Here is a 25,574-nt window from a genome sequence, read left to right as displayed (position 1 = left end):
GAGGATTGGAGACAGCAGAGGAGGGAGAAAAAAACAAGAGGCAAATCTCTATTGAGAGAAGTTACGGCTCCCTACAGGCCTATCATTGGCCATTTTGGGAGGGGGGGCAGGTCATCATGGCCATATACTGTTATCTCATCCAATAAATGTATATCAATATCAATATCAATATCAATATCAATCTATAGATAGATAGATAGATAGATAGATATAGATATAGATATATAGATATAGATATAGATATAGATATAGATATAGATATAGATATAGATATAGATATAGATATAGATATATATAAATTAATTAACTCCCACACATTCGGGAAACCCTTCCAAGTCCTTCCAAGTCGGATTGGGCGTTTCGGCACCCGAAGCACCCAACCCTACTTCCACGGCTCCGTGCCTGTGTGTGTGCGCCTACCGGCGTGCTAACACTGGCGCCTCCCCCCCCTGTAGCGCAGCACTGGCTGCGCCAGGAGCAAAAGGCCGCTTCAGTGCCCAACCCTACATCCAAGGCCGTCAAGAAAGCTGAGAAAGCTTGCTTTGATCACTGAAGATATTGAGTTTTATTCAAGGCACCATCGGTAGAACTGATGAAATGGAAGATTCTTCCTTCCCAGCTCTCGGTACAGCCATCTTAGCCATCCAAATTGCTGCTTCTAGAAGACAGGGAACTCTCAGGGATATCATGGGGGAGAAGGGGAGGTCTGCTGTGATGGGCAGGAATCGGTGGTATATAGTGCCCCCCACTTCTACCATAACAAAATTGCTTTTGGTTCCAATTCATTGTTTGTGTTCAGGCATATTTATGCATTTCTATCATCAGGGTAATATTTTTGCTCTGAATTTATCACAGGCTTTTTGGACGGGGGAAGGTTTTAGGATCCTCCACGCTTTAATGCTTCCTAGAGCACCACATCCCTGCCTGAGCTGTTCTTCAGAGAACATTGGCAGGAAATTTACTACAGTGTTCTGGAAAGATGCCTAGAGGGAACCTGACACTTAAGAGAGCATATTCTAACAAAGATCAGCATTCGTTGTAAGGTACCAATAAAACGGATCAAAACCTCACTTCTCCGCACCGGAATACTTGTTGACTGCCAGAAATGTTAGGTTAATGGACTATTGCTTTAGCTTTATGGGATGAGAAAGTAAACTGAGTCTCAGTTCGTTTGTGGTTAAAAGGGGTTTTATTCAAGAACGGTACTGAATCTTGTAAAGCCAAAGAAAATCTATAAACTGTGTTTTGTTTTATTGCTTTAAAAAAAAAAAATCTCTTGAACTTTATCCGGTCCATTTTATAGATTTTTCCACTCTATGCAGTCCACATTCTATTAAATTACCCACTTTTGCCACTTGTATTATTAGAAGCTAATGCAAGGATCGCCCAAAGGTATTAATGGCATGATCCACCAATGGAAATTTCTCTTTGTTCAGAACTGACCTGCCTGCGGCCTCCTCTGAATCTAGCATAAACAATTCAGCAGAGAGACAGGGGTGCATTAATGCTTAAAAGAGGCTTTTGACATTAATCCTCTGGCTGCATTCACACATTGTCAGACACTGCGCTGCTGTGGCAGTACAGCAATCATTCACAACTGCGTTGTCGTATTCAGAGGAAAATCCAGCTATGCATTATTACTGCAAAAAGTGCATGGATTAAGGTTGCCAGCTCAAGGTTGTAAAAGTCCAGACCAGGGGTAGTCAAACTGCGGCCCTCCAGATGCCGATGGACTACAAATCCCATGAGCCCCTGCCAGCATTCGCTGGCAGGGGCTCATGGGAATTGTAGTCCATCGACATCTGGAGGGGCGCAGTTTGACTACCCCGGGTCCAGACCAACCATTTCTTCAGGGGAACTGATCCTGGCTGTAGATCCATTGTAATGGCGGGAGACTGTTAATTTTCGCAAAGTTATAATAACGTGAGCCCAGTGGTGGTATCAGCTACATAAATCCCTTCCTAAAGAAGCTGAGCCCACTTCTTTCAAACATCACAATAACACTGAGCATGCCCACTGAGGAATGGGAAGGCAGCTGTAAGCCGCTTTGAGCCTCCTTCAGGTAGGGAAAAGCGGCATATAAGAACCAACTCTTCTTCTTCTTCTTCTTCTTCTTCTTCTTGTTCTTCTTCTTCTTCCCAGTTGCTTGTCTTGTGACATCAGCAGCTAACAGAACCATCTCTGCCCTCTGCTCAAACCTATTTGCATGTCTACCCCCACCAGAAATATGTATGGAAACATAGCCAACTTAAGAGGCTGAGAAGTCAGTAGATCTCTGTCAGGGAATTCTGGGAGAAAGCAGTGGAGGAAGCTGTTAACATAGGAAGGGAGAAGTGGAGAAGACTGGGAATTTCAGTCAAGGGTGTTTTTGTATTTATTTGTTTGTTTATTTGTTTTTTATTATTTCGCTTTATATACCACCGCATTTCCTCGGAACCCGCAACAGTTCACAGAATAAAAATTTAAAATACAATAAGGTAAAGGTGAAGGTATCCCCTGTGCAAGCACCGAGTCATGTCTGACCCTTGGGGTGACGCCCTCCAGCGTTTTCATGGCAGACTCAATACGGGGTGGTTTGCCAGTGCTTTCCCCAGTCATTACCATTTACCCCCCAGCAAGCTGGGTACTCATTTTACTGACCTCGGAAGGATGGAAGGCTGAGTCAACCTTGAGCCGGCTGCTGGGATCGAAATCCCAGCCTCATGGCCAGAGCTTTCAGACTGCATGTCTGCTGCCTTACCACTCTGCTTGCCACTCTGCGACACAAGAGGCTCCTTAAAATACAATAAAACCCCATAAAACCCCAATTTACAATAAAACAAGCAAGTGGTTAAAAACACCAATAATCTATCCCATCACACCTCAGTCAGACGGTTCAGATGGAGGCCAAGTCTTCTTCCACTAGGAGTAATTGTAAATGTTTTTAATTTTTAATTCTGTATGTTGATTTTACTGCTGCTCCCCTGAGAGCCAGTTTGGTGTAGTGGTTAGGAGTGCGGACTTCTAATCTGGCATGCCAGGTTCGATTCTGCACTCCCACACATGCAGCCAGCTGGGTGACCTTGGGCTCGCCTCGGCACTGATAAAACTGTTCTGAGTGATATCAGGGCTCTCTCAGCCTCAACCACCCCACAGGGTGTCTGTTGTGGGGAGAGGAATGGGAAGGCGACTGTAAGCCACTTTGAGCCTTCTTTGGGTAGGGAAAAGCGGCATATAAGAACCAACTCTTCTTCTACTACTGTGAGCAATTCAGAAGGGTGAAGTAGAAATGTGTTAAAATGTTGTTGTTATTGTTATTAAAACACTGCATTCTTCCAATTTGGTGTAAGTTTGAGGGGACATTGGTGAGAATGGGGCATCCAGAAAGCAGGGACCCCCACCCAGACCAGTCGATCTGGCAACCCTACTACTCAGACCCCACCCCCAATATCTCCAGGTATTCCCCAACTCAGAGCTGGCAATCCTATCTGTTTTAGGATAAAATTTACTTTATTCGATCCTTATGCGTCTGCTATCTGAGCTTTGCAGGGCTGTTAATTTCTTATCCCAACAAGCCACCAATTCCATTGTGGGCCTGTTTTTTGACCACAAAATGCTTCAGGCAATGAAAAAATGACTCAGAGAATACCTCCCACCATCATTTTGCAGAGAGGGAAGGAGTAATCTCCCGACAGGAAAACAGGGGAGGAAAGTGAGAGAATGGCACAACAGGAAAAAGGAGACTCGTGGGAACTTTGAACTCTTCGTCGAACAACAGGTGGATGTGACAGAAGTGTTCAAATAATGCCCACCTTCAAATGATCATTGTTTCTAAATTTAACTAAAGGAGAGAACAAAACAGCTCTGTGAGTCACTCAAAAGAAGACGGCGATGACAAGAAAGCTTAAATAAAATGGGACTGCCTCAGAAGTCCACGTGGAATTGTTGTTGTTGTTAGGTGTGAAGTCATGTCCGTCCCATCGCGACCCCATGGACAATGATCCTCCAGGCCTTCCTGTCCTCTACCATTCCCCGGAGTCCATTTAAGTTTGCACCTACTGCTTCAGTGACTCCATCCAGCCACCTCATTCTCTGTCGTCCCCTTCTTCTTCTTTTGCCCTCGATTGCTCCCAGCATTAGGCTCTTCTCCAGAGAGTCTTTCCTTCTCATGAGGTTTGAGATTATTTGAGTTTCATCTTCAGGATCTGGCCTTCTAAGGAGCAGTCAGGCCTGATCTCCTCTAGGATTGACTGGTTTGTTCACCTTGCAGTCCAAGGGACTCGCAGGAGTCTTCTCCAGCACCAGAGTTCAAAAGCCTCAATTCTTTGACGCTCGGCCTTCCTTATGGTCCAACTTTCACAGCCATACATTGCAACTGGGAAGACCATACCCTTGACTAAACACACTTTTGTTGGCAGGGTGATGTCTCTGCTGAAATTATTGATATGCAAAGTCCCCCGTGAGTCCCACTGCTGGTGTGTTCCGCTCATAGCTGGAACTCTCTTCCAGGCCTCTCCAACTGACCACACCTCTTCAGTTGGAGCAACTAGTTCGTTGTGTCTAGCTGCTCTGGCGCTCCTCCAGCAAAGAGTGTGGTCGAGGCATGTGGTGCTTTCAGAGCGCCGCTGCTTCCCCTGCCCCAGCCAATCCCAAGGCACCACACTCTCTACTGCAAACACCGCTCATGCGCCCTGGGTTCCCCCTGGCCATCTTTTCCTCTGCCCCCATTCCCTTGCTGCATCAATGGTGGCCACGGGTAAGTCCAGGCCGCTATTTGGTTATGTCAGTCCAAATTAGTAATATCAACAAGGAAGGAAGGAAGGAAGGAAGGAAGGAAGGAAGGAAGGAAGGAAGGAAGGAAGGAAGGAAGGAAGGAAGGAAGGAAGGAAGGAAGGAAGGAAGGAAAGCACACAAGAGAAGGAAGGAAGGAAGGAAGGAAGGAAGGAAGGAAGGAAGGAAGGAAGGAAGGAAGGAAGGAAGGAAGGAAGGAAGGAAGGAAGGAAGACTCATTGCACCACACAGTCCTACACAGTCCTACAGTCTAAACTGTATCTAAATCAGGGTCCACTCCGGACAATTAATCAGCAAAAAAAAAAAAAAAAAAATCCACTGAAGTGTCACAACAAATCTCCAGTTCCTGAGCACCTGAAGACTCAGACCTAGGAGGAAATAAGTGCTGTAATACCGAAACCAGTTGAGACAGCTGCAAATGGCAAGACACAATGGTCATCACAGAGAAAAATGTTTTCTTCTCCCCTATCATTGCCATCTTCCAAGGGGCGCTAGAGCAGTTTCTCTCTTTTTCCCACTAGTGCTTGATCTAGATGGCCTCCCAACCCATTTCAAGTCCCCGTGTTCCATAGTAGAGTGAGACACCATGTTCCGCCTTGAGAGCAGGAGAACATGTGAGTGTTTATGTGTGTGGGGAGAGCTGGTCAGTAGCTCCCAAGGGTTTCAGGGTCCAAGCTTCCACTGCAGTGGAAGGCAGAGTCTAAATAAAAGTCTAAATAAGTCTAAATAAATCCAAGTCTAAATAAAAGAGATGACAGAGACTCTCTGCCCGGCCACCGCCCTCTTTGCTGGCCGCCAACCCTCCGCTCGCCCGTGGCTGCTCACCCACCTTCCCGGCAGCCTGGCTGCCAACAACCTCCTCGACGCTGACGTCACCTCTAGTACACCCCCCCCTTAGCCCGCTCTACCTGCTGCTGCCCGCTAGCGCCCATTACATTCCTGAATACAATGGACTTTTCGGCTAGTATAAAATAAGATTTCAGATACCTATCGAACAGCGGTATATGCTAGTACAGCGCTGTCTGAAAGCATCCAAAATCTTCCAGCCTTCAGAGAGTTATATCTGTTTAATTGTAAAATCATATTTGGCATCTTAAGCTCTCATTAACTGGAATCATTCCTCGGTGCTGACTCAGATCCCAAATTTAATTTCATTTCAGCCCTTGCGTGAAGTCTTCCTTTCTCGATTCAGGGACATCTGATGGACATTATCTGCTGAAGAATGCAGGAAGTCATTTAAGCAAATGAGAAACCATTCCTAAAGCATTCGTCTTAATCTGCTCTTAACAGGCGTTCTGTCATCTTCCTGGCAATTGCAAATAACAAAATATTACCCCAAAAGAACGAACTAGGGATTGTATTTTCGCTGCTTCCCAGTGAGATATGACAAGTGACTGCCTGCCGTCACTCTTCCCTGCATTCTAACAGCTCCACAAGGTCCGTAATATCATTCCAGCAATTACAGGTTGCCATGTTGCCATGTCAGAAAACAACCCAAAGTCTGCTATTTATTTATTATTTATTATATTTATATACCGCCCTCCCCGAGGGCTCAGGGCGGTTTACAGAAAACAGGGAGGATTCAATTAACGCATGGTAACAGGTAACAGTAACAGCGCTGGCGGGGCAGTGCGCAGCCAGTGAGTCGGCAGGCCGCCATGTCCCGCGTGCCGCCGGCAAGGGAGCAACTGCGAGCCGCGCGCATGCTCCCTTGGCGGCAGGGCGGGAATTGGAGAGGCCAATCGGCAGGCGCAAAGCGCCTGCCGATTGGCCCCACCGATGGTCTGTCCAGAGGAAGGGGCCAATGGGCACCCTTCCTCATCCCGGACAGAGCCCACCCTAACTCCTCCCCCCAAGCCCTTGCGGCTTTATTTAGTCCGTGGCGCCTGCGGTGCTGCGGGCAGGGTTAGGATAATAATTTAATATGATAATAACAATGATACATAAAATAGAAATTGTAAGAGCCTCAGCTCAACTCTTACTGGACCCTGTGGGCAACCAATTAATGTTGGTCATTGAGGGAGGGATCTTGAGGGCTATACAATAGCACTTGCGAGGAGAGAGGAACAGTCCTCTCTCTGGTCCTATTTAACATCTTCATGCATCCTCTTGCCCAACTGGTACAGAGGTTTGGGCTGGGCTGGCCCCAATATGCTTATGACACTCAACTCTTCTTCTTGATGAATGGCCGCCCTGATTCTCCCCCAGAAGTATTAGCCAGCTACCTGGAAACAGTGATGAGGTGGCTCAAGCAGAGTTGTCTGAAGCTTAAACTTTCAAAGATGGAGGTTGTGTAGCTGGGCAGGAAGGGTCCAAGTGAGGAAGTGTGCCTACCAAACCTTACTGGGTGCAGCTATCTGTAGCTCACTCTGCCAGAAACCTAGCTGTGATCCTTGATGCTTCCCTCTCAGTGGAGGCTCAGGTCATGAGAGCAGCATGGCTGGCTTTCTGCCACCTTCGTCAAGCCAAACTACTAGCCCTGCTTGGCCCCGGAACACCTAGCCACAGTGATCTACATGACAGTCACCTCTAGGCTGGGCTTCTGCAACTCGCTCTACGCAGGCCCGCCCTTAACCTTGATCCGGAAACTACAGCTGGTCCAGAACACTGCAGCCAGGATCCTCATAGAGACACCATGGAGGTCCCACATTTGGCCCATTCTACAACAATTGCGCTGGCTACCAATTGAATTCTGGATCAGACTTAAGGTTCTGGTTATCACCTTTAAGGCCATATGTGGTCTGGGCCTAGTGTACCTCAGAGACCGCCTCTCTGCCTCAAAGAGCTTCGCCACCTCCAAGTGGCTGGTGATCCCCAGCCAAAGGAAGCTCGCTGGACCTCAACCAGGGACAGAGCTTTTTCCATCATGGCCCCAACCTGGTGGAACAAACTCCCAGAGGAGACCAGAGCCCTAGTGGAGCAGTTCTGCAGGGCCTGCAATTGGGAGCTCTTCTGCCAGGCATTTTGTTGATGTCGACTGGAACCAAAATCCTCCACTGCCCCCCCCAAGCCTTCCTCCCATGAAATCCAATGCCTGAATTGATCAGCTATGGGCCCATTTGTGTGCTGTGGTTATATATTTACTGTTCCCAGTGTTTATTGTTAGATTGTTACTTATGGTTACCAATGGGAGCCAGTTTGGTGTAGTGGTTAGGAGTGCGGACTTCTAATCTGGCATGCTGGGTTCAATTCTGCACTCCCCCACATGCAGCCAGCTGGGTGACCTTGGGCCAGTCACAGCACTGATAAAACAGTTCTGACCGGGCAGTGATATCAGGGCTCTCTCAGCCTCATCCACCTCACAGGGTGTCTGTTGTGGGGAGAGGAATGGGAAGGCGACTGTAAGCCGCTTTGAGCCTCCTTCGGGTAGGGAAAAGCGGCATATAAGAACCAACTCTTCTTCTTCTTCTTCTTCTTCTTCTTCTTCTTCTTCTTTTTCTGTAATGTTTCTGTTCCTTACATTTTATGTGAACGCCCTGAGCCTCAGGGGAAGGCGGTATATAAATGTAACAAATAAAATAAAATAAAACATTGCAGAATGGTGGCCAATAGTTTGTTGTCTCTCTGAGTGTGCGTTTTGTTTTAGTTGACCCCAACAATGTCTGTGTAATTCTAGGAAGGCCGAGAACAACCCTAAAACTGTGGATTCTTGAGAGACAAAGGAATTTGGCCCACAGGCAATAGAACCTCCCTTCCCACAAGATGTCTCATTCGGTCACCTAAGGCTAATGTCCATCTACAGCCAGTGCATGTGAAGGATCTAGCAAAGGATCACCCTCCCCGAACTGCAAGCTCATAATGAGAAGGAGAGGATGGGAATGTATGAATATGTATTTAATTACATCTTGGACAGTTCAGTGTGTTTCTCTGGTGCAGCTGTTGTTTCCTACACTTTCTCCGAAAATCATAGTTGCTTTAAAAAGGGGGGCACTGGTGGGCGATTCTTCTGGGACTAACTCATTTCCTGAAAGATCAGAAGACAATGTGTTTTCTTCTGCGGCCAGCTCCACACTTTAGACACTCTGGGGCATTCTTTTCCTAGGGAAATTATGCACTGGGGAAAACTTTGCAAAAACTGTGCAAAAGACAACGTGAGTTTCCCCCCGTTTTTGCATGTTGCACTCCTTTCACCGTGAAAGCCCCACTGTTATATTTTCAGTTCTGCATGGTACTCACTCCTTCTGGCAGTGAGTGCACCTTTTCTGTGTCATTCCCTCACGGTAATTTAAATTTGCTTTTGCAATGCTTTTTCCTTTATGCTGGTACCTCGGGCGCCTTTTTTAAAGGAAGTATAAACATTCCATGTTTTTTCTCTCCTCCCCTGTGCTATCATCCACCAATGAGTGAATAGACAGCCCCTTTCAGTTTGCAGTTCCTCATCCACCAATGGGAGGTTGACATGCCCCTTGTTTGGCACCATCCCTCCCATCTGTGCTGTTACAACTTCACACCAGCAGGGAGCACCAAGTCGAATCACTGGTTCAATACCAATGAATACCCTTGCCTGCTCCTTCTAGTGGGCCCCAAGGATGCCATTAATACCCTGTAGTCGCCCACATCTCCACCTAGCAACAATGCCTCTACTTCTTGATCTGCAGGTAGGGTTTTTGTGAAGGAGGACTTCTGATAGGCCACAGGAGACCTGATTGGCTAGGCAGATTTAAAGAAACACTGCTTTGGTAGCAGCCACCACCCCAACATAATGATTTTCATTGCATGATTGAAGGAAGGTGTGTGTAAGCAAGAAAATAATTTTCGTTCCAGTATCAGTGTCAGAAGAGCGCCTGCATACATGCAAGCATCTAGGCGAAAATTAGTTATGTCACTGGTCAGATCTTTGAGGCTGTGGTTACATAATGCACTACAGAGAAAGTGATATCCTTATCAGACAATAGATACATTAGATCAGGCTTTCTGAATCAGGGTTTCGTGAAACCCTGGGGTTTCTTGACAGACTTGAAAGGGTTTCCCGAATGGGTGGAAGTTAATTGTTTATATATTTTTAAAAATTTGTTAAACATTTATAGGGTGATATGACCATATATGGTTGACCCACCCCCCAAAATTGGCTAATGATGGGCCTGGAGGGGGTGGGAATGTGTTGCATCTGTAGACCAGCCTAGGAGTGAGTTTGGGGTCCGATGCAGGATCATAATCCTGAGTACGTGTTGGCCAATTCCAATGGCTGGCTCTAGGCACGCGTTGGCCAATGCGTGGTCAGATCTTGTCTGGCAGATCCAGTCAGTTTAAAGTGAAATTGGCCAATAGTGTGCAATGGCAGGAAGATCCTTTTGTTCCCTGCTTGTATATAAGTTAGGGTTTTGTGAGGTTTCTTTAATTCAGTCTTGCTTCATGTACCATGAAACTGGGGTCAGCTGAAATGAACTCCTACTATCCTAGTCTATGAACCCACAGATCTAACAGAAGGGGAGGGGCCCTGGGTTGACATGGACACAGCTATGCTTCCCAACCATATTCTCTATGATTGTGCCACTTCTGGGTTTTCTCAAAGTCTGGAGAATGTTTCAGGGGTTTCTCAACTGTAAAAAAGCTGAGAAAGGCTGCATTAGGCAGCAATCATGAGAACATACAGGGAAATGTGATGTTAATGAAGAAAGAAAAATGGATCTTATTGAGGCATATAAATCACAACTAAATAAAAAATGAGTGAGTCCATCTCTGTGTTTTCACATGGGCAGACTTCTGCTCAATCAGATTACCAGAGAATTGACCAAATAATTCTTTGAGGGATTAAGCATTATGTTGAATCCAGAAGAAAAGTCCACAATAAATTGGAATTGTTAAAAATATCAGATAATTCAGAAGCATTGGAAAAGAAGGGGCATTTAGTCCCCCAAAAGAGAGTGCACATTTTCTTTTTGAATCACTGCATAACTCAAGGTGGTCCCTTTGTTCTAGGCTAGTAATTATCTTGTTTATATCTAAAGAAAGATCTGAAGGAAAACTAGGTAAGGAATAAGCAGACACAAGAGTCTTTAATCTACTAACTTTGTCTAGCAGGACACAAAAAGACCAAGGTAAGTCCATTTTATGAGCCTCTTGTGGCGCAGAGTGGTAAGGCAGCCGTCTGAAAGCTTTGCCCATGAGGCTGGGAGTTCAATCCCAGCAGCCGGCTCAAGGTTGACTCAGCCTTCCATCCTTCCGAGGTCGGTGAAATGAGTACCCAGCTTGCTTGCTGGGGGGTAAAACGGTAATGACTGGGGAAGGCACTGGCAAACCACCCCGTATTGAGTCTGCCATGAAAACGCTAGAGGGCGTCACCCCAAGGGTGAGACATGACTCGGTGCTTGCACAGGAGATACCTTTTTAAGTCCATTTTAGAAGTTCAAGAAGAAAATCTGGTTCTAGCAAATAACATCTAAATTTCACCACAGCCTTCAATACTATCAAAGAGATGAAAGTATACAAATTGGAGTTTGAAATGTAACTAGGTGCTTGAAAATGGCACAGATAAATTTTGACGTGGAAAGATTCAATTTTGGAAGGAAGAGCTGGAAACCAGAGTGGAGCCCCATAGAGCAGAAAAGATCCAATTTTTGCTTCGTAGACTTTCAGAACAGACGGTACAAATTGCCCTCCAGAATGATAAAAAGAATATGTCTGCTGCTAGATATATTTTGGTGGGCTCAAAGAGACAAGAATAATGAAATTTCCAATTATTAGGCAAGGCCTAAATGAAGGCCTAAATAGTGGAAATTAGACACTTGCTCAATCCAATGTCCATCCACGATCCATGGGTATGTTTTTTCCATGCTGGGTATTTCTGATAACATATTATTTAGGATTTGATGTAGTTAATGAGAAGCAGATTATCATAGCAGTAGGAAACAAATGCTTAGAGAAGACATTTTAATCCTAACCTTGAACGAGAAAGAAGAGCTGAATCATCTGTGTAAAGTAAAAGCAGAATAGGATGTGCAGCCAAACTAGGAATATGAAAATGATTAGCTTGCAATTTCTTTGGAAAGTCATATAAATACAAATTAAGGAAATCTGGTGCCAAAATCCAACCCTGTCAAATACACTCTGCGGCAAAGACTGGGGTTTGAGAGGGAATTAGTTGTTAGACAGAGGGTGTGGCCCTCCTGAAACCCAGTAGCAGAGGTGATTAGAGGATTAGACAGATGCATGTCCTACAGGTCTACCAGTGGTTATCAGTATTAAATCTCTGGGTTCAGTAAGACACGGTCACTCATTTCCAACAACCAACAACTTTACCGGAACCAGAAGATACTGAACAACAGCAACTGCAATTGGGGGACTTATATACACACTAGCTTCAAAGCCCGTTCCCAAGAATGGGCCTTAAAAGAGTCCCCTCCCCTGGCCCCCGGCCAGGCAGCTTAAGGTGGCTTTGGGATGCAGCTCACAGCCGCAGGCCCAGGACAGGCAGTCAGCAGGTCGGGAGGCCCTCGTTAGCAGGCCCAGGCTAGCAAGGCCAAGAGGCCCTCGTTAACAGGCCATGCTTAGCAGGCCAAGAGGCCCTCGTTAACAGGCCCTCCACCATGACCCTGTGCCCAGGGCTCTCTCCCCTTACCTGCTGCTGGCTCTAGGCACTGAGGTGCATCTGAGAGCAAAGAGGCTAGAGTCCAGGGACAGAGGGCGGGAGCTGCAGGGGTAGGGCCAATCAAAGCTGGCTGCACCCTGATTGGCCCTATTCTAACTTGGACAGCTGGACACGTTCCACCTCCCCAGGCTTTCACAAATATATAGAGGAACCATGGATAAGGATTAATTACTCCCACCAACACGAACGGTTGGCCCTTAACGGAGGTTGTGATTGGTCCTTAAGTCCATTCACTGATTGGCTGTTAACTGTGAGCTGCTAAATCCCTAAGAAGGGTTTTGGATTTCAGTCTCTGCTCCTGAGCTCCCAATCTCCAAAATGTCCACAGACACAACCATTAGCCATGGTGACTAAGTGAAATCTCCACATTCAGAGGGAGTAAGTAACAGCCCCAGGAGGCAACATCAAGAGGTTTCTGTGACCTGTTGTTAGATCTCCAGAGGAAGTGGTTGGTCACCGTGTAAGACAGGAAGCTAGCCTAGATGGACTACTAGTCTGATTCAGCAGAACTTTTCTTATGTTCTAGGTATTTGGGTTTCCAGCACAAGCCTTCCTCCCTGCACCTCTCCTTTCTCTTCCAACTCAAAAGGCCTCAACCCTATCTTGTGCTGGCCTGAGATGAATGGAGATGTTGTTGGTCCCATCTGTGCAATCATCTACAGGCATGATTCAGCAATAGAGCTATCGTTCCTCTCTATTCTATCTACTCCCTGCCCTTCCACTACTGCTTTGGGCAAGGATTCAGAACATATTCTGCAAGCAACAGCAGTGTAAGTGAAGACATTTAAAGGGCTCCCAGTCCCTTTAAATGCCTTCTCCAAGCTGAGAGTTCACTCCAAAGGCATTTAAAGGAACTCAAAGCCCTTTAAAATGCACTTTAACTGGAACTATCTCATGGGCTCAAAAAATCCCAAATATTTTGGGGAATTTTCATGTGCAGCCATTTTAGATAGCCCAAAAATAGTAAAAACTATATCCGGCTGAATCAATACTTGACAACCACTGATAAGGTATTTGAGGGTGTGTAGCTCAGATAAAGAGCCTCTTGTGGCGCAGAGTGGTAAGGCAGCCGTCTGAAAGCTTTGCCCGTGAGGCTGGGAGTTCGATCCCAGCAGCCGGCTCAAGGTTGACTCAGCCTTCCATCCTTCCGAGGTCGGTAAAATGAGTACCCAGCTTGCTGGGGGGTAAACGGTAATGACTGGGGAAGGCACTGGCAAACCACCCCGTATTGAGTCTGCCATGAAAACGCTAGAGGGCGTCACCCCAAGGGTCAGACATGACTCGGTGCTTGCACAGGGGATACCTTTATCTTTACCTTTAGCTCAGATTAGCCTAGTGCCCACAAACTCAAAAAGTTTGGAAAGTCCAGTTTAGAAGAACTGCACAGTTGCCACACTCCCAGAATGCATCGACAAGCAAGTGCAGGGGTGTCTGTCACAACTTCACAGTTTTAAATTATCATCCTTCGGGGATAAGAACTGCTCTACACCTCTTCTCCATTACCACACTTCAGAGAACCAAATAGGAGTGGTGTTTTTTCCAGAGATCAGGCTTAGGTCATTCGAAATATAAGAAGTGTAATAAATGAATGAAAATATGTTCTCTTCAAGCATTTCAAGCTGAGCAAGAGAACAAAGAAAAGGTGAAAATACCCAGTCATTTCTTCCTGCACGAGGCACTTCCTAAATGATGGTAATATAGGACAGGCTAGCTTTGCTTGAAGTTGAAGGAGTTTGAAGTTCAGCATTACCCTAATTCTTATGGCTGGGTCTTCACTCCATTGTCCCTTGCCACGCTGGCAGGATCGAGTCCCTAGTCTATTATGGCTTGCACTGCACAGTCATTAACAAGACACAAGAGTAAGACAGCTTCTTCTTCAGAAGAAGAATAAGAGTTGGTTCTTATATGCCACTTTTCTCTGCCATATGGAGTGTCCCCACAACAGACACCCTGTGAGGTGGGTGAGCCTGAGAGAGCCCTGATATCACTGCTTGGTCAGAACAACTTTATCAGTGCTGTGGCAAGCCCAAGGTCACCCAGTTGGCTGCATGTAGAGGAGGAGCGGGGAATCAAACCCAGCTCGCCAGATTAGAAGTCGGCGCTCCTAGCCACTTCACCAAGTTGGCTCATGTCCTGAGTTTAAGTAACCACTCTCTCCCATGTCTCTTGAGATGATCTTCCTGTCCTGAAGGAAGTGGTTTTGTTCTGTCATTTTAGTCTTCCCAGCCTTATGCCTTTGGGTGTGATTTATTAACAGGGAGGGGGAGGTTATAAGCTATTGGCCTGTTTTGACCAGATTTATTAGCATAACCAAGAGCTTGAGTATTTGGAACTTGATGGCTCATTTCTTCAATCCCCTCCACTCCATCAGCTATTAGTTTGCAGCTGGGCTCATGTACAAGGACGAACAGCAGCCAGAGTAGGTTGAGATAATTCTTGGGTGGTGGGTGTTTGATCCATAGGTTCAAGGAAGCCAGGATACTGGGAGTTCCATTTCAGCTCTTTATTGTGACCCCAGCATGATGGTACAAGAGTAAAAACTGAACCATGACTCCCCACCCCACCCCAAAAAAAACCCCCAACTTATATAAACAAGTAGACAATTGATTTCCAAAGGAAATCCAAAGCGAGGCTAAAAGAAGGTATGTTTCCTAATGCGGAAACAGTCTATGAGGAACAACACCCCAAGAGAAATATGAAGCTTGGCTAGGTTTCGCACTGGTATGCTAACACTGCATGCATAGTTGTTGTGCTAACATTGCATGCCCAATTCAGAGCATCATGTTTAAACCACGTCTAACTGACAGGAATGCACAGACCGGGGAGATATTCTTTAGCTGGGATTGAGCTAGAATATAAGGGAGGGATGGTATTTTGATCAGAAAATGACTAAGCATTAAAGGAGCTGGCCAGTTTCATGTGTTGAACTGCCCTGCCCCAAATTTTGGCAACGTGGATGGTTGAGTCACACATATAAGTTCACCATTGAGTGGATCAAGAGCCACTGATAGAGCTTTTAAGTCACCGGACATAAGGCCAAAATCAGTGTTTTTCCAATGAGACAATGAACATTTTTCGCTCCAGGCCATCAAGAGAACTGGGGCAACATAATGAAATAAATTTATAGAGGTTGCCCTGGTACTGCCCTTAAAAATACCCCTTTGGAATAGAATGGCCCTTTCGCCCTGCATAAAAATTTTGTAATATTTTCCCCTAACTTGATTGCAGTTCCATTTGCTCTTGCAAAAATTCATATTTACATGCACAGCTGTTATTTGCGGGAATTATGAGACAGCTTTGAAAAGATAAAAGCCTCTCTCAGACCAATCCTTCTTTCTCTCCTTTTCATTCCTCTTGTGCTTTATTGAGTGTGCTTCCTGCACTTTGGTATAATGCGCTCTTCAGTCCCTAACTATGACTGGATGTGCTAATGAGCTGTTCTATTAAAACACATGTTTTATGTTCCCCCATAAAGAACTTCTAGAAATGATAACAAAAGAACCTCACACTGATGTTAACTCCAGATGCAACATCCATCAGAAACCTAATCTTCCTAGATGGTATTTTAATTGGGTTCAAATGATAAAAGAAATACATTTCATCGGCTGCATTTTTCACTTAGCTGGCCATAACCAACATAAAACGTAGGAAGGGTTTGAACAGCTTTTATCCCTGGATTTTTATGATGACAACAAATTCCCTCAAAGCTCCTTTTAAAAGCCTGTTTTTAAAAGTCTACTTTGTTTTGCTCTTCGACAAGAAAATCTAGAGACAGAGCCAAAGGGACAGAACGGCAAACCATAAATGGGCAAGGCAAGGAACTGATGTGCCTCTTCCTGAAATTCAGAAGGTAGGCCACCATTGGCTTCTGAGTTAGTAAGTCTTGACTCGTTCAACCCTTTCCATGTCGGATGAGACATGATGCAGCAAAAACCAAGAAGAAGAAGAAGAAGAAAAAGAAGAAAAAGAAGAAAAAGAAGAAAAAGAAGAAGAAGAAGAAGAAGAAGAAGAAGAAGAAGAAGAAGAAGAGTTAGTCCTGATAAACCGCTTTTCTCTACCCAAAGAAGTCTCAAAGCGGCTTACAATCTCCTTCCCTTTCCTCTCCCCACAACAGAAACCCTGTGAGGTGGGTGAGGCTGAGAGAGCCCTGATCTCACTGGTCTGTCAGTGCTTTATCAATGCTGTGACTGGCTCAAGGTCACTCAGCTGGTTGCATATGGGAGAGCGCAGAATTGAACACGGCTCACCTGATTATAAGTCCGCGCTCCTAACCACTACACCAAGCTGGCTCATACCCGTGTGAAAGACAAATATCTTTCCTGTGACATCAGTGTTTGTGGATTAAGCTTTAGGCTTTGTGTAAAATACGGCACTCCAGGAAAAATGGTGTTATCACTGAGTGTTCACACTGGTGGGGGCCAGCTTGGTGTCGTGGGTAAGAGCAACGGCTTCTAATCTGGAGAACCAGGTTTGATTCCCTGCTCCTCCCCCATGCAGCCAGCTGGGTGACTTTGGGCTAGTCACAGTCCTGACAGAGCTGTTCTCACAGAGCAGTTCTGACAGCTCTCTCAGCCCCACGTACCTCACAGAGTCTCTGTGGTGGGGAGAGAAAGGGAAGGTAATTGTAAGCCACTTTGGGACTCCTAGTAGACAACAGTGGGGTATAAAACCAAGGGGCTTTACGCACCGGGATCTTTGTTGCAAATTGGTCACTGAATGAAAAATCGCCATTTAAAATAGTGGAATTCGTCGTTATGCATACCTGCCTTTGTAGTGGAATCCAGTTGCGTTTTGTAGCGTTTCCCACAGCTTCCGGTCTCGGCAGAAATCGCTAGAAAGGAAGCGCTATTGCCAAGCTCGTCCCGCCCCTGGCCGTCAAGCAGCCAATGGGCAGCCGTTAGCATGCTCCCAAACAGCCCCTTTCCCTTTAAGAAAGGTTTTTTAAAAAAAAAAACAGACCCATTGTAACGAATCTGTGTAGATTCGTTGCAACGGAGAGACCCATCCAGCTGCCTAATGTGTTTGAGCTGTCGTATGATCGTATGATCGTTGCCACGCTGCCTCGAGTGAAAAAAAAAATCCCCCCCCCCTCTCACGGGCCCGATTTTCGGCTGAATGAATGTGTAAAAATTAATGGGAAAATACATCAGCAAACGGGCTTTTCTGTGGTTTGTGCTTAGTGACTAAAGGTGAAGGACTGAAGCCAGGGAAGCCTCTAAACAGAAAGAGGCTCACTGGTGCGTTTATCCCCGCTCGCTCGGAGAAAAAAAAATGGCGATCGCTTCGCCGGAAGTTTGGAGGACAGGCTCAGGAGGAGGGACTTTGAAGAAACCGCAATAATGTTAACGCACAGGTCTTTTTCGCTAGTGTTGCAGATTGGTTGCAAGAGTGTAGCGCTTTCCGGAGGGTGAATCCACTTTTTGGGATTCCCCTGAAAGCGCTACAAGGAAGCGCTTTTTGCAGATTGGTTTCAGGTGTGTGGCAGATTGTCTACGACGTCGTGCGTTATGGCAAATCAATAGCGTTTCCAATTGGCAACCATTGTGCGATTTTGAAGGCGTGCAAAAAGCCCCTAACTCTTCTTCTCCTTCTACATACATAGCATTGTGTCTGTGGACATTCAGAGGCCTTGTGCTTGGAGCAAGGACTGGAATCCTGAACTCTTGTTAGGGAGTCACCAGATCCCAGGATACATCCATTCAGCAAGCAGACTCATGGACATCCATTAAGGGCCGATTGCACGTCTCAAGCATGTATATAAATTCTCCAGCTACAATTGCCTGTGTTCAGCATTCCTGGTCCATGTAAAGTTGTTGGTTGTTGGAGCCGAGTGTCTGTGTCTTACTGAACCCACAGATTTAATACAAAGGGGCCTTCAAAAGGAGAGATAAACCGGGAATGTAAATTCAGATTACCATCCGAATAGAAGGGAAGTAATTACAAGTTTTGAAGGTAGGGGTATGTCCGTCCAAGTGGTGGGCTGGAACAATTAGTCACGATCTACAAAAGAAATAAAGACTTGCGGACAGAAAATTTGCAAGGAAACCACTGTTTATTTCAGCAATGGAGAGATTTGCTGAAAAGTTGCCATAGTGAGTAAAATCTTGAAGGTGCTGTTTTTTTTTTTTAAAATGAGATAGTTTTTGGATGTACGTTCCAACGTACCCTGCAGCTTGACTATTGAATTCTAGCACATCATGTTCTTTTTTCCGCTCCTCAGAAAATATCAGTTTATAGTCACACATTAAAGATAATGTTACTTGAAAGTAGGGGTTCCTAAACTAAGACTAGATGACCCATGAAGTCCCTTCCAACTCTATAATTTTATGATTCTATGATTCTAAGTACGTCCTCTCCAGGTCTGGTGGTGGATCCATGGGGGTGATGAGGAATTTGGGGGCACTTGGGGGTTAGCAGTCTGACTCTTCCTGCTTTGGCTACATTTTCCTAGTGAGAGATGTTCTAAGGTGTCTTCTTCTGGGTAGTAATAACCCTGGATTTCCTTGGTGGTCTCCCTCCCCAGCGCTGACCAGGGCCAACCCTGCTTACCTTCCTGAAGAAATCTGACAGCTTCAGAAGGTGGCCTGGGTGGGACCATATTCCTGCTGAGCTAATTCCTCTCCTCGGACTCTATCCTTCCCAGGCTCCACCCCAGATCTCCAGGAATTCTTTAACCCAGGGTTGGCAACCTTTCCCCAAAAATCGTTGAAAGGCTGGAAAAGCTTTCTCCTGCTGGCTCCTGGCCATGGGATTTTTTTTAATTGCTTGCTTCTCTTTTTCTCTCTCTCTTTCTCCACGTCTTTCTCTCCAATGAGGAGTCAAAGTAGCTTTGTACAAAAGAACTTTTTTTTTTCTAGATTCAGCCATGGCTGCTAAACAAAAACCAAAACAGAAGTCTAAGCCATGCAGTGTGTTTGGAATTTGCAGTAGACCTAACACCAGGAGAGAAGGGTGTGTTTGTATGAGTGTGTGAGGGGCCCTAGGGATGTGGCCCTGGAAGCAAGGGGGCAGTAGCCCGAAAAAGTTTGGGAACCACTGTTTTAAGGGAAATGGGATTTAATTTCCCCCTTTCCCCACTTCTCACTTAAGTCATCTAGCATTTATTAGCCTTTGACTGACACTGAAGATATTGAAACAGACAGAGGTCAGGATAGAGTAATGAGAAAAATGAGAATGTAGGCGAACAATAAAAGTCAGATGATTGCTGCTTCTGAGAAAAAGAAGCTTGTGCCACTGTGGGACTCCTGGTGCGGTAGTAAAGAGAGGTGCCTTCTGATCTGAAGAGCCGAGTTTGATTCCCCGCTCCTCCACATGCAGCCAGCTGAGTGATCTTGAGCTAGTCACAGTTCTGATAGAGCTGTTCTCACAGAGCAGTCCTGTCAGGGACCTCTCAGGCCCACCTCCCTCACGGGGTGTCTGTTGCAGGGAGAAGAAGGGAAGGCAACTGTAAGCTGCTTTGAGACTCCTTTGGGTAGTGAAATGAGAGGTATTAAAAAATGACTACTTCTTCATCTGGGATTAAAATGTATAGAATGACTGTACCGGAAGCAGTCAAATCATGTGAACTATGTCTAAATTGATGCTTTTGGAAATGTGATTCTGTTCACAATGCTGCTGATTAATCCAGTTGGAAAAGATACATGATGGTGATTAATTCGTAAGGGACGACCTAGTCAGGGCATCTAGATTCCTGACGTAAGAAATATGCACCGATATATGTCATACCATTGTTTGTGAGGAAGTCTGGGCAAATTCCTCCCAAGCAAAAATTTGCAATTTCCCCCTCAGAGACCCCAAATCACAATTTAAATAGTAATCTATATAACATTGGGCGATTTAAAAAAATGCACAAAGATTTCTTTTCCTATGACATTTTTGCAGCAGCACAGAATTAACGGCAGCAGCACAGAATTTGGCAGTACACAGGGTGGTTTGGGGGCATGGACTACAATTCCCGCGTGCCTCTGCCAGCAGGGACTCATGGTAATTGTAGTCCATGGACATCTGGAGAGCCTCAGTTTGGTCACCCCTGGTCTAGACCTTTTGGATCTGTTCTTTCGGCTCTCTGAATTGTCATCCTGAAACAAATTAGTCATCAACGACATTTCCGGCAAGCTCATTAATGTTTAAAATAGCGCACCGTCCTTCTCCCTCTGCGTGCCGGATGCTTCTATCCAGAACTTGTACCTCGTGATCAACCCAGTTATATAGAAATGCACACCGTTAATGGCTTGATTGTGCCCGTTTAGCAAAAGCAGATTTCTATACTCAAGCCCATCTGCTTCACCACCTGTCAGTCCCCATTATAAAACTTGATTGCCAATATGATGGTGCGCTCTGTAATGAAGCTCCCATTAAGTTGAAAGAGGTCGCATTGCACTGCACGTAATGCGGCCTTGTGGCAATTTAGCTAGTCCGCGGTTGGTCAAAAACATTCGTGAGGTCATTTGGCAAATGGATTTTCTCCCAAGTTGTCCAGACATGCCCACCAATTCTAACTGTGTGGGATCAGGCAGCGTACAAGACCAGACGATAAGAAAATTACTGTGTGGTGACAATAAAGACGCTCCACTGGATTCACCAAGGTTGTGTGATATATACATTGTGGGAAAACTAGCCCAGCAGTCATGTCATTCTACCATGGGAAATTTGGAATTTACCAGGTTATGCCCTCAATTTCTAATACTGACAACTCTGAATTTAGAAGAGCATTTACATTATTTACAATATAATAAGCGTCCATCCCAGGAACGTACTTGTATATGCCAGGATGGTAACATCGAGAACACCGAACATGTGATTTCTGATTGCTGTATTTACAACCAATTGCGTCAGGAATTGCTGTATCCCATTCCTTACTGACTTAAGGGCTACTTCAAGACAAGCCAAATTAAAGGAACTCCTTTCGGATTAAAGTAACAATTTATCCTATATTATTGGAAAACACGCAAGATTAGCAATTAAATGTAGAAATGCCTGGCTAAATATGTACAAGGGTTAGGATGGCTCTATTGAACATATGAAGTATTTTGGAACTTTTAACCAATCTTATATTGTGCTTTACTGTTTTGTATTTTGTATTGGTCGCTGACCCAAATCCATCCATCCATCCACCAGGTTTGCCCAGGAACAAAGCTGCTATACCCCAATGAGGATCTCACCACTCCAGGGCCTGTAAAACAGAGCTCTTTTTCCAAGCCTATGGCTGAGGCCAGAAAAATTGTCAACAACCAACTAGCCTTACTCCTGTATTGCACCCCCACCCTGCGTTCTGATTCTACACCCAGAGGTGGAATTTTTATAAGCTTAGATTTGATCTTATATTATTATTATTATTGTATTTATACCCCGCATCCCCCCGAAGGCTCGAGGCGGCTTACATAACCCCGTCCCCTAAAAACCTTAAAATAACAATAAGATCCAATAAATTTACAATAGTGGCAACAACGATGGCTTAATCTTACTCATTTAGTCTCCGCATCCTCAACTACAAGAGGGGGGGGTGACGCTCTCTACCGCCAGTTTGTGAGGGGGGGCTGATCTTCTTTCCGCCCGGCCTCAGTTATAAGCTTGGCGGAAGAGCTCCGTCTTACAGGCCCTGCGGAATGCTGGTAATTCCCGCAGGGCCCTCAGCTCTTCTGGGAGCTCATTCCACCAGGTTGGGGCCAGGACCGAGAAGGCTCTGGCCCTGGTCGAGGCCAGGCGGGCTTCCTTGGGGCCGGGAACGACCAATAGGTTAGCCCCCACAGAGCGTAAAGCCCTGCGGGGGATATAGGGCGAAAGGCGGTCCCTCACATATGCTGGGCCTAAACCACGGATGTTGTTGTTAGGTGCGAAGTCGTTTCCGACCCATCGCAACCCCATGGACAATGATCCTCCAGGCCTTCCTGTCCTCTACCATTCCCCGGAGTCCATTTAAGTTTGCACCTACTGCTTCAGTGACTCCATCCAGCCACCTCATTCTCTGTCGTCCCCTTCTTCTTTTGCCCTCAATCGCTCCCAGCATTAGGCTCTTCTCCAGGGAGTCCTTCCTTCTCATGAGGTGGCCAAAGTATCTGAGTTTCATCTTCAGGATCTGGCCTTCTAAGGAGCAGTCTGGGCTAATCTCCTCTAGGAATGACTGGTTTGTTCGCCTTGCAGTCCAAGGGACTCGCAAGAGTCTTCTCCAGCACCAGAGTTCAAAAGCCTCAATTCTTTGACGCTTGGTCTTCCTTATGGTCCAACTTTCACAGCCATACATTACAACTGGGAATACCATAGTCTTGACTTAACGCACTTTTGTTGGCAGGGTGATATTTCTGCTTTTTAGGATGCTGTCTAGATTTGCCATAACTTTCCTCCCCAGGAGCAAGCGCCTTTTAATTTCTTTGCTGCAGTCCCCATCTGCAGTGATCTTGGAGCCCAGGAAAATAAATCTGTCACTATCTCCATTTCTTCTCCATCTATTTGCCAGGAATTGAGAGGGCCGGATGCCATGATCTTTTTTTTCTTGTTGTTGAGTTTCAAGCCAACTTTTGCACTCTCCTCCTTCACCCGCATCAACAGGCTCTTTAGTTCCTCTTCACTTTCTGCCATTAGAGTGGTATCATCTGCACATCTGAGGTTGTTGATATTTCTCCCTGCAATCTTGATCCCAATTTGTGACTCCTCTAATCCCGCCTTTCTCATATGCTCCGGATATAAATTAAATAGGGAAGGCGGCAGTATACAGCCTTGCTGAACTCCTCTCTCAATTTTGAACCAATCAGTGATTCCATGTTCAGTTCTCACTGTTTCTTCTTGACCTGCATATAAGTTTCTCAAGAGACAAATAAGATGCTCTGGTATTCCCATCTCTTTAAGAACTTGCCACAATTTGTTGTGCTCCACACAATCAAAGGCTTTAGCATAGTCAATGAAGCAGAAGTAGATGTTCTTCTGGAACTCCCTAGGATCTGTCTAGCTGCTGCTTAAAAACAGTAAGCAAGGAGGAGCTCACCACCTCCTTAGGCAGCCTATTCCACTGCTGAACCACTCTGACTGTGGATTTTTAATAAATATCTAGCACCATTCTGCACATAGTTTAAATCCATTACTCAGGTCCTATCCTCTGCTGTCAACGGGAACTGCTCCCTGCTCTCAAGTGACGGCCTTTCAAATACTTAAAGAGAGCAATCTCAACTCCTCTTCTCCAGGCTGAACATTCCCAAGATCCTCTGCCTTTCTTCATAGAGCTTGGTTTCCAGGCCTCAGATCATCCTGGAGCACACATTACTCCAGGAGCAGCCTGACCAATGTGGTACACAACTGACATCTTGTGATTTTGATGTGATGCCTCTATTGATACAGCCAAGACGGCATTCACCCTCTTTACTGTCACATCACACTGTTTGCTCATATTTAGCTTACAGTACTCAAATACCCCCAAATATCATTTGCACACACTTCCACCCAGAAGTGCACCTCTCATCCAATATGCACTCTTCTCATTTTTGTGACCCAGATGTGGAACTCTGCACTTCTCCTTATTGAATTGCATCTTGTTCTCATTTGCCCAATTTTCCAGCATGGTCAGATTTCAAGTCCAATATCTGGAGTCTGATATGATAAAGGGCCAATCCCAGGAGATTTCTCCCTTCCTTCAAAGACTTAATTAAACCTGCAGATTTAATCACAGCTGAACCAGAACATTCATTTGATTTTCTCCTTCCCACAAGGAATAAAAACTAATATACAAATGTCTGTGGAAAGGTAGTGTGGGTTCTGATTAAACCATTTAATTCCTGTCTTTTTGGTGTTTGAACTCAGCTGTGAAGGAGAGATCTTTATTAAAGGGTAAACTTTATCACAGTCCACAAGGGTTTTTAATGTGAACCTCGGATTAGCTTTCTGGTGTTTTTTGTTTGTTTTTAGTTTGGTGTCAGTTTTAACTAAAAAGAAAACTTATTGAAGATTTCTTCGCAGTTGCTTACACCAAGAAAGGAATTAGAATTCTTGGTACCGAGTTTATAATGTGCATGCATGTTCTTTTGAATCAACATTCTAGACATTAATTTTTATAAGAGGTCAGAGATTACATCTGGCAATTCCACTTTTTAAATTAAAAAAACTTTACAGATGCACAGAACAGAAAAGTTCACTGAAAGATTGAAATGCAGATAATCAAGTGTAATTGATGAGCGATAAAGTGATAATTCAAACTGAGATTAGAAAATACAGTAAAGTTGAATCATGTTATGAAAGAGGCAAAAAGTGGGGGGAAATTCCGTATTTGATGCTAGCTAGTCTTGGAGAGCAGGGCTGTATGCTTAGGAAAAATAAGGACACTTTATGTGTGGGAAGTGTCATTTAGAAAAAGAACACATTAATCTATTAACTAATCAAAAATAAAACTGGAAAAACTCTCTGATCCTCCATTATATCTAATTCAAATTTTACAAACGTCAGTCATATTCAGAAATCTTTGGGTCTGCTCGTTCCTAACTGCCTAGCTTAGTTTCTAGAGGTCAGAAGTTAAAGGGAGTGTGTGATTCTTCAGATAAGTAGCCGACAGAGAGATTTTCCAGTTAGCAGAGATATACACTGTTGGGGCTTTTGGTCTAGACTTGGTCCGGAGTCCTTCTAGATTAAAGCAATACAGCTGCAGAGTAACACAGTGAAGTCTCTGTCAGCAGAGTTTAAATTTGCAAAGAGGGTTCTGCACCAGGTTACTTAAAAGAATGCAAGCATTTTATTGTGAAGAGAAACAACTTGGTGTGGAAAGGAGTGAGTCCTATCTAACTGTTCTGTGGTTTTCATTCAGTTGTGTTGGCTAGCAGGGAGGAAGTGTGCTCAATGGAGCAGGAAGTCTCCTATTGAGCCGATCAAGACATTGGAGGATATTATTTGAAAATCATCAGGAAGTTCCTATTCTACCTATGCTAAATGCACATCTTCTTGGATGCCCCCTGCAGGATACTCTTCATATTCTGATCAGTCATGCACATGGTAGATCTTGCATATTCTAAGTCTCGGGGATCTTGCAATGTAGTAATTTTCCAATAAGTAGTACTGGAAAGTTCTGGAGAAACCCCAAGGTTTCATGAAACACTGGTTGAGAAAGCTTGCTCTAGGAGATCAAATTTCCAGGGATTTTCTTGAGCCCAGGGTAATTTGTACTAGGCAACCAGGAAAAGCCTGGGGTTCTGAAGCTAAAGAAGAACCTTTGGAGTGACAAAATAGTATTATATCTGAGAGA

Source organism: Paroedura picta, chromosome 2 (assembly GCF_049243985.1).
Source record: "Paroedura picta isolate Pp20150507F chromosome 2, Ppicta_v3.0, whole genome shotgun sequence".
NCBI classification, from domain to species: Eukaryota; Metazoa; Chordata; class Lepidosauria; order Squamata; family Gekkonidae; genus Paroedura; species Paroedura picta.
Note: the sequence above shows the minus strand (reverse complement) of the source record.